The sequence below is a fragment of the Emys orbicularis genome, chromosome 2 (genome assembly GCF_028017835.1).
Source record: "Emys orbicularis isolate rEmyOrb1 chromosome 2, rEmyOrb1.hap1, whole genome shotgun sequence".
In the NCBI taxonomy this organism is placed as follows: Eukaryota; Metazoa; Chordata; order Testudines; family Emydidae; genus Emys; species Emys orbicularis.
The window spans coordinates 199363937-199372597 of NC_088684.1; positions in this window are offsets into that span (position 1 = coordinate 199363937).

The window sequence follows — 8661 nt, forward strand, 5'->3', positions numbered from 1 at the left end:
CGGTTTCCACTCCAGCAACCAGAGCAGGCCTTTCCCCAGGTGCCCCTCCACAATCTCAGGTTTGGGCCCCATTCAGCTCTAGATAATAGGCAGGTAAATAGAAAAATGGGCCCAGGCTTTTGCACCCATTTCCCCCTCCTCCCAACTTTGTGTGTGTAGGTGTGCGCACACACACACACACACACGCACACACACACACACACACTCTCTCTCTCTCTCTCTCTCTCTCTCTCTCACTGACCTCCTAACTTGCAGTATACCTGGGAGAGGGAAAGGGGAAGAAGGTCATTGCAACAAGGACTAAAACTATTTCTCCTCTTATGGTGCCCTGAAGACGGTATGCAAGCAGCATATGGGGCAAGCTCACGCAATGTGCTCCAAAGCCTACTCACCTCCTCTGCTGCACAAGTCCTGGCTGTAGTGTTGGGGATGTTAGTGCAGGGAGTGTACCTCAGCGGGAAGGTTAATGGCCCTGCTCCAGGTTGTGAAAGTTGGGTGTGGGCCAAAGAGCAACAGAACGCGGGGTGGGGTAGAGAGCCATAGGGCCCAGGGCGGGTTGTGAAGGGCTGAGGACAAAGATGGAGTAGGAATCCAGCACAGGCTCAAGAAAGTTTGTCCCAGATGGGTATTGTGATTAAAGAACTTTCTTTTCTCGAGATTGGGGGATGACCTGGCTTTCAGACTACATACCAATCCAGTTGGGCAAACAGTGTGTGTAGGCCACAGCAGAATAGTACACTTACATACCACTTTACACTCAGCCACACAGGTAGCGCTTTGCCTACTGTGTCTGATCACAGTGGGGAACTTTAGGGTTACACCATTTTATTCCTTTGGTGGTAGAATCAAGGTCATTCATATAGGTGAACTGCAGTTAGGTCACCCCCCCCCCATTCGCCTGCCAAACTGTGAGACCCCAAGAGACGAAACAAAGCCAATGAATCAGATGTTCCTGCTTATAATGAGAAGTCAGGACCATTAACAATGAACATGCCTTATTGTGATTGCTTTTGTGCTTCATCTATAATGGGCCCAAAAACCTCTTCCCTTCCAATCATGGAACGTGGGAGATGGCTAAGGGGCTGAAATGGATGTTCTGTGCAAAACAGGAGCATGAGTTTTTATGTAGTTCAGAGCGTACAGTGCCTTTGACAAGCTGTTCATTACTGGTTCCCTGAAGATTCCTACATATGTCATTTGCCTCCCAGGTTTGTAGCTGCAGCAGGACAGTTCTGCGCTCGCTGGAACATGAAGGCCTATCGTGGCTCAGTTGTGTGTGGTCATGGCAGGAAAGGTCCCAGGTCTAAAAAAAAAGGCTGCGTGGTTGAAGCCTTTGAAGCCAGATGGGGATATTTCCACCTGAGTGGGGTGACCGCCCTGAGTGACCCTAGGGATTTGTATTCTGAGCAGCAGCTGCCTTGAGCCCAACAATGAAGACATTGTAATCTACTAAATAAGCATGTTTTACAAAGGGCAGGGAGGCAGCACATAGATGCCCTAGGTGTCCTTTGGCTAAAGAAACCCTGACAATGCTCCAACCATGGGCGAGCAGGGGATAGGGAAGAGCTATAAAGAACTTACTGCTGTTGTTGTTTTCCCCCCACCTCCACCCCTTTCATTTACACACACACACACACATGCTTTTATATATATATATATATATATAAATATAAAATATACACCCACACCCACATATGTATACACACACGCCCTCTCCATCACCTGTGCTGGAGCCAAACGTGATCACACTAACACCAACATTCTTAAAGATGCCTTTGTGCCCGACCAGCCAATAGCTATGCGATCAGGTAAGGCTCTAGCATTTAAAAAAAAAAGGGCGGTGGGGGGTATTTTAGGCTGGGTTGTGCATAACCAACAAAAAAGGGGTGACGCAGTTCCCCACCTCTTCAGGCTTCAGCTCTGCCTCTGTCACACCCATTATTACCCACCTTGACTCACCCCCTCTCCCAAAAAAGAAAGTTCTAATTGCCCCCAAACCTGCTTGTCAAATTCTGCCCCTCGCCACCTGGCTGCCTCCTAGCCAAGTTGGCATCACACCCAAACCTCAAATTTCCATCTTCATCTTTGCCGTCCTAAAGCCTTCTCCTTCCTGGCACTGACTCCCCCGATGAATGCTTCAAACCCAGGACTGAGGTCCAGTCTCTCTCCTACATGAGGCAGGTACACCTTGGCTGTGTGCTCACCCACTCCCATAGCCCAGTTTGGGCCTTGTCAACCCCAGGCCTGCCATTCATGCCATGGTGAAGGAATCTGCCTTGCGCCATCAGCGTTGGCCGAACATGATACGCGCTTGGGACCTGAGCCACTAGTGCGTCACTTGGAGCAAGCTTGGTGCATTAGCTGAGCTGGATTGTGGGGTAGCGCTGCACAGCTGGTGGGCCTCTCAGCTTGGGTAGACCTACAGGGGCTATGACTGTGCACCTACTGCCTAAAAACAGTGTGGCTGTGATAGCACAGGCTATGCTGGACTACAGGCCCATTCACCTCGCTTGGATGGCGCGCTCTGGCTGCTAGCTGTGCCTTCATGTTCACACTGCTATTTTTACATGCTAGCTCACATATGTCTCCCCAAGCTGGGCAGCACCAAGGGCATAGCATCTAGACCCACCCAACTCTGAGTGGGGGGTAGGGGGGGGTAGTGTTGCCCATACCTAGTAATGTGCCTAGGCACCTGGCCCTGCTCCGGCCCCATGCTCACCCCGCCCAGACCTGTTCCCCCCACAAAAGACGTGGGCAACAGCACGTGGTGCAGGACGGACACCGCGGCACAGGCAGGCCAGAGGGACATGGAACGCTGGGCAGATGGACACCAAGACGTGGTTGGGCGGGATGGGCAGAGCATGAGCTCCAGCAGGGTTCCACCCCTTCCCCCCAGGGGCAGCCTGTGGGCCCCAGCAGTCTTGTCTTCTGGTGCCTGCTGAGTGTCAATGCCATGCCCCAGTCCTTACCCTTTTCCTACATGTGGTCACAGCTTTGCCAAGCTACACGTGTGGGGCACATTTTTCAAAGGTACTTAGGCTCCTAAAGATGCAAACAATCTAGTGGGACTTTCAGAACTGCTAATCCAGTTAGCTGCTTAATTCCCATTGATTTCAATGACCCCATTAAGCAATTTTTGTAAATCCCACTACAGGCTACAGTTACGATGGAATTTCAGTGCCTAACTGCCATTTCAGGAACAGAGGTACCAAATTTAGATCCTCAGCCCTCCTCTTCTCCTCAGCTGCTGCCTCACCGTACCTGTACATAGCCTATGGCTCCTCCATTTCGCTTCGTGGGCATGAACCAAGATGCCTAAGTCCAGACACGGGCCCACACCTCACGCCTAAATTGAGCAGTGCTACGCCCAAATCCTCCTTGTGAATCTAGCCCTAAGTGTCTATTCATAACATTTCTTTTCCTGTCATGCAGGAGCTGCTGCTCACGCATCAATGCACAGCCCCACTCCTGCTCATTTTTCAGCTAGAGGCCTAAAACCAGAGCATACACATCATTGGTCAGCAGTAAGCTTTTGCTGTCACACCTGCATTGAACGGTGATCATTTCAGTGAATCACAGGAGTCAGACATGGAAAAGGTCTTCCAGGCAAATGTAGGATCATTTCTCAGACAGCACTAGCCAGTGCTTTCTCCAGTCGTGCGTTAAAGGTTCTATGCCCAGCTGGAGTATTCAACTCTTCACATAGGAAACTAGTCTACAGCCGCTCACTCTTAGGGAGCATTCCCTATTCAGCATTACCTCGTTATTTACCTTAATTTCATCCCTGCAATCCTTATTATACCTCCTTGGAGCAACCTGGGTCACTTCTTTACACCCTTTCACAAAGCTATAGGGCCTGACGGACCACACTTAGTTGACTGCAGTGGAATTACAGAAGCATAGAATTCATGTAGCAGAGCAGCCACTCAGGCCCTTTGGCTTTTATCATGTAACTCCCTGGAGACCCAGATTACTCACTGCTTTTCACTGTCATTTATGTTGATGCAAAATGGAAGTAAAATGCTCTCTCCCTTTACTGTGAGATAAACAACTGCAGACCATTCAAGGCAAAGGAGAACGAGGCTCACAGCCCTTTATTTTCATTTAACCAATATGCAGAGTCGTAAGCAGAGGGAAGAGGTTGGAGATAGGATCACAAACCTGCCTAAGTAGCTTGGCACATCTGGGCCTCTAGGTTCTTGTTTTGTATAGAACTGAGCACATGTTCAGCTCTCCGTTAGCAATAAATAAATCCTTTAAGTGCATCCCTCCCTCTTGCTACCTAATCACCTTTATTGCCCTTTTCTGCACTCTTGCTTAATTTTGCTTTAATAGAATGCAACTTAAATTGAACTTTCTAGTGGACCCATTCTAAGATAACAGCAGAAGCCGCAGGCAGTAGAAGGACTAACTTCTCCCTCACCCTCCCCGCCACAATTCCCAAACCACGTTGGGCAAAAGAAGCAATAAACACACCCAGATCAGTTTTATTTGGAATACATATGAAACATGACCCTATCAAAAGTTACAGGGTTTCTTCCCCCCACACCCTTTTCTTTAAAAAAAACTAAAATAAAGGGAAACAAAACAAAAACCTAGAAACCAAAAGAAGAGGCATATCAGAGGAAAAGCATGCAAGCAATCTGCAAATAATTCCTAGATTTACCCACAGTGCTGCTGTGTTTTCAATTAAGTACCAAACGACTTCACTAGACCAGGAGTTTGACTTCGTTGTAAGAGGTGGTTATAATCCACCAACATTAATAAAGGAAACAATTGGATCACAGAAAAACTTCATCAGAAGTTGAATTTCAATATACAGCATAAGAGTCCACTGGAAAAGGGTTCTACCCAATGTTATCAGGAAAACATCAGTTCTCTTGGACACATTTAATAATATAAAAGGGTTTAACGACACCTATTTGCTCACATCATAAGGCCTAGTCTGTTAAAGGGAAAAAAATCCCTTGATTAAGTTAAAAAAAATTACAGTGTATACAGAGCCATATTATGTGATTGTAGGCAGTGTTACAGTTAGTGTGCACACTAGTTTAGAAAATACATACAATTGTGTTATGCAGGTAATTGGGCCAATCATGTAATACATATATCTGAAATGTTCATGGGGCCCGCATCGCAAACGCACAAGTAGCTGCTGTAACCTTACCACAGGCCAGGAAGAATATTTTAACAGTAATATCCTCAGAAAACGATACTATTGCTGCAATACTTTTGAAAAGTATTTTTTTCTTCAGTGTTTCTCAGTGTTGGTATCAATGCAGGGGAATTGGATGAAAGCCTCTGGCCTGTGTTGTACAGGTCAGACTAGCTTATCTAATGAGCCCTTCTGGCTTTAGATCTATTAAGCCCATGAGTAACACTGCAATAGGAGAGTTCGCTAAGTGCAAGAGTCTCCTCTCAGGTCTCCACTGCAGGTTTCCCCTCCAATATTCTGTGTAGGCACGTAAATCTGTGTGGAAAAACGATATGGGCAACTAGGAGATCTCAACAGTCGGTGGTTAGGCCTCAATCCTGCAAACGTTTATGTGCAATCTTAATTTTCAGCCCCCGGGTACTCACACTGAAGCCTCCTTGCTTAAAGTTAAGCACATATGTGTTTGCAGGATCTGGCACCTCAGGTGCTAGTAAGAGACGTGCAATGATAAAGAGATTACAGTAAATTTAGGTTCAGGTAGGTTATCTTAGTCAAGATCAGTTGGGTGGAGCTGAGAGGAATTTTGCCTTTCGTGTCTAGGACATACTAGGACACTCAAAAATATCACACAGAAGGTTTAACAAAGTTTAGTTTGTTATTTAAAGCCAACTCCCTTTTAAGTTTGTGAAAAAGAACAACAGAAAATATTAGACTTTGATTGGTTTTTAATCTGCAAAGTAGGCTGTAGGGATAAGCAAGAGATCAGGTCAAACTTCATGTTAGAATATAGCACTAAACACAGCACTACAGAAAGGAATGAGCTTTGCCATGTATTGTGAAATCTTACACTCTCAGTAAGTACGAGTGTCTCTTTTTACCCTAAAAAGATAAATGGATATGAATGTCACATTCAACACTTCTAAAACACAATATGGTCGGATACGATCTGATTTAACTTCCTATGGACTTTACTATAAGTGCAAGTAGAAACACAGGGCCTGGTTCTAATCTCATACCAGTGGAACTGAATTGACTTTACTGGAGTTCCTCTTGGTTTACACCAGTGTAAGTAGGCTTAGAAACATACTCTTTGGGTTTGTCTATTTGATCATTTAATTCACAGCAAACTGGGGGTGGGAATCTACCCCACACTGATGCACACTAACAACTCCTTAATGCCCTTTGACCTACTCCTGTTCCAAAGCCAGGTAGATCAAAGTGTACTAAGGAACTGTTACTGCACATCAGCAGGGTCCATGTGGACAGTTTTGATGCAGCAGGCTAACACGGGATAGATTCACGCTTCAGCTTGCCACAAACTAAATGTTCGTGTAGACAAGCCCTTTTAAAGACTGTATTTAGAAAATGCAAAAACAACCCAGCCTTACAGGTTAGTATTTTTAACCTGATGTCATCTTTATCCCTTCATTTATTTCTTCTTGAAAGCAAGACTAATAGTTATATGCCAAGATGAAATCGAGTGCAAAGGCTAACAGAAATGCTACCACTGCTCCTGGCAGGAATCCTCTGCTTATATTTTATTTGCTAAACAAGTTTAATCCTTTCCTTTGGGCCAAATCTTGATCCAGGTGAAATCAATGGCAAATCTCCCATTGACTCCAGTGGAACTGGGATTTGGCCCCTAAAGACTGCTTGGAAATGGTCCACTGGAGTCTATGATATGTGTTTCTGTGACTTTAAGGATTCTAGCTCAAGTCCCAGACTGGGCTCTGGTAAATGTAACACAATTCAAATGAATGCAATTTCAGTGTATTTATAGCAGGCCAATTCCTCCCAGAGTGTATCAGGGTTGTACTGGAGTGGGCCCAGAAAGTATTTTCTCCTAGACGTCACACAAGTGGCTATTCTCAATAGGAATTCCACCTGAGTTATGACTGCTGGATTTGATCCTTTGAAGGGTAGTTCCACTCGGAAAAGGGACTAAAAAGAGGACGGGGCGTTCCCGGGTTTATTGGTGCTCGGTATTTTCTGTACTGAAGTTGTTTAGTTTACAAGCAAAAAGATGTTGGTCTCTGATTGTTAGCCCTGCAAACTCAACCTGGGCTCTGAAAACCAAATTCTCACAAATCATCACCAGTGATAAAGGCTCTGCAGGCTAAATAAGGCCCTCAACTACATCGGCGCAATGCAGATTCTTGGGAGTATGCGCTCAGTTACACATGGGCACCCTCAGGCATCCAGTGGGATGGCACCGGTGTAACTAATTGGAAGTTAATAAACATTTCTATAGGTCTTGTGCCAGAAGCTCATAGTTGAGGTGGTTCTTCAATTCAAACAGCAAGAAAAAGCACCACACTTTAATTGGAAACAATCAAAATAAGTGGAAAAATGTCTGCAAAAACAACCATTCATAAATACCTCAGGAGAAAAGGTTTTGTTTGTTTGAAGATGTTGGGTAGTGGCCACTGCCACTCAAAGAATGTCCCAGGAGTATGAGGCAAATACAAATGGGGGACATTTTCAGCATGATGCACAGGGACTTCTCTGCAAGTGGTATTGCATGGCCAAAGTGTCCATGCATTAGGCTCAGAAGCAACCCTTAAACATATATCCCAGTAAGTTATTGCGCTTAAAGCATCATTAAGAGAAGATTTTCAAATCTCTTGCTTGGAGAAGACAACTTGCTCTCTCTGTGGCAATAAGACCGTAACCAAACCCAGTGAGCTAACGTGCTGAATGCAACAAGGACCCAGTCATCACCCAGTGAAGTCAATGACAAAACTCCCAATGACTTCAAAGGGAACAAGATTGGGACCCAAGGCCCAGGTGGAAGTTCAGTGCCCAAATATCTTGAGGTTCTGGGCCTAAGTTCCCATTTTTTCCATTTTAACTTTAGGGCAGAAAACTCTTCTGTGTATTGAAATATTTCTAAGTAGTTTCTCTACAAGTGTAGATGTGTAGCTGATAACATTTTCCCCGCCACACACAGGTCAGTCTAACATTTAGATCATCAACTATATTTTACAATCTTATCCTTGGCAACAACAACAACAACAAAAGCCCTCCAGAAAGTGTCAGAAGGAGAGGAGGAGCCAGGCTTAAGGTGGCAAGTTCAGAGTCCAGGTGCATGTGGAGACACTGCAGACCTGCCCATTCACAATTTCTTGGACCCAAACCTTTTATAGAAGTGAAGTTCTCAAGTGGGACTTGTTCCAAACAGAACCCACTGCCATGACTCGACTTCCTCACTCACTCGATGGCTTCCATAATATCCTGTCCCCCTTCTTTGTCTCAGAACAGAGCTTTCCTAGAAAACCACAGGCCATGAGGTTGGTGGTCACACTTCTCATAAATATCTTGCCCTGACTCTTTCCTCCAACTCACTCCTTCTCTCCTTTCTACTCTAGTAGAAAACCACATTCGTCTACCGGGTTTTAGGACAGCGTGCATCACTTTGTGGTTGCATAAAGCTGCTACCGTATTTTGCCACAATGCGTTAATATGCACCTTTGAAACAATAAATAAAGGGAAAACGTACTGGATTT